Source organism: Acipenser ruthenus, chromosome 35, assembly GCF_902713425.1.
Source record: "Acipenser ruthenus chromosome 35, fAciRut3.2 maternal haplotype, whole genome shotgun sequence".
NCBI lineage: Eukaryota > Metazoa > Chordata > Actinopteri > Acipenseriformes > Acipenseridae > Acipenser > Acipenser ruthenus.
Window position 1 is genome coordinate 6,118,966 of NC_081223.1, and position 1,443 is coordinate 6,120,408.

A 1,443-nucleotide genomic window follows, 5' to 3' on the forward strand; every position below is an offset into this window, starting at 1 on the left:
ATATAGGAAGCTATGTAGCAAAATCATGGACATAGAACAATAGTTAGTATTCAGTACAATGATTGGTAAAAGGGAACCACAAAAACATATTTAATTACAAACACGTTACAAATGAAAGCAAACTTCAAACCATTTATATTTATTATCAATTAACACAAACACTTCAATTGCTAAAAAAAAATCTCCCTTTGTGCTTCTCGGAAGGCATACGATGGAGGGCGCACTGCAGTTTTCAGTCGGGGGAATATTACAAATTAGGAGACTGTGCTTTAAAATACACATGTAGGGCGGGCGACTCTGTTACAAAGAATTGTTACACTTTGTATTTATCTCCATAATGTGTTGGGACTAAATACGCAGATACATTAAAACTATTTGGAGAATGCGGGCATCGATCCCGCTACTTCTCGCTAAGCGAGCGCTCTATCATTTGAGCTAATTTCCCTTGAATGGGGCCACTGATTCTCATAGGCTACATCACAGATTGATATGAATTCAGATTGTCCTATAGATTTTTTTTTTATTATTGGCAATGCAAAAATGCCAAAACATGCTTTTGTATCTCATGACAAACTTAAGGTATGCTTTAACGACTTGGCTGTCTCAAGTTAGTTTGTATTGTTAATGGAACACCTCGTTGTTGCCCAGTCATTGTATCATATGAAGTAGAGCTTGCCAGTTGGGGGCGACGGTCTGCTAATAAAAGTTAAGACTATATTTGCAAGGATCATTTCTAGAGTGAAACATGTTTTGAAGGGATTGGTCTCGGTATCCACCAGGAGGAGTGGGAGTGTTTTCTTCTCAGCACCGAGCTGACAATGAGTGTTGTTTTTGGGCACCTGCTCGCTGCTAGTGATGACACTTCAATCTTCAATCGGGGGTTGTTGAAGGAAGGGGACACATTTTGAGTGTGTATCTCATACTGGTAGAAACGCAGAAAATCAGAAACCATCAAGCCTACAATTGTTCAGTTGTTTAAATAAATAAGCAAATTTCAAATTGATCAATGCTAATGTTAAAACAATTTAAGATCACTTTAAATAGGCCTTGACTGATATAAAAATATAGTAATGTGATTTGCACTACGCAGGACTAGATGAGCTTAAATAAAGACATTACATTTGAAAATAACCTGTGCTTATCCCCACTTACAAGGAGGAGTGGCATCTGTTTCTTTATTAATGAACCAAAGATAAAGACGTTACAAATGAGAGAAGAGTGCCATCTAGTGGAGAAAGAAAAAGCACAATGGCAATAGACACGTTCTGCAGTATAGCCTATGGGAGTTCTGTTACAGGCGAATCTCTCCATCTCCATATTGATCCAGGTCCATTTCGTTGTTCGAGGTGATCTTGGTGCAAACAGAACGAAGATCACGTGTCGTGTCATTGAGATCTCTCTATCTCACTTAAACAGACGGCTGCGTTTCTCAAGATGCTCCAG

General features: G+C 38.5%; 1 non-coding gene across 1 annotated transcript; it reads left to right on the forward strand.

Annotated features, from left to right (window-relative positions):
* The first annotated feature begins 708 nt into the window (after positions 1-708).
* LOC131705492 (small nucleolar RNA U3) lies at positions 709-913 on the forward strand. Its single transcript, XR_009310445.1, has one exon. It is a non-coding gene; the product is annotated as a small nucleolar RNA U3 (small nucleolar RNA).
* Positions 914-1,443: the final 530 nt, after the last annotated feature.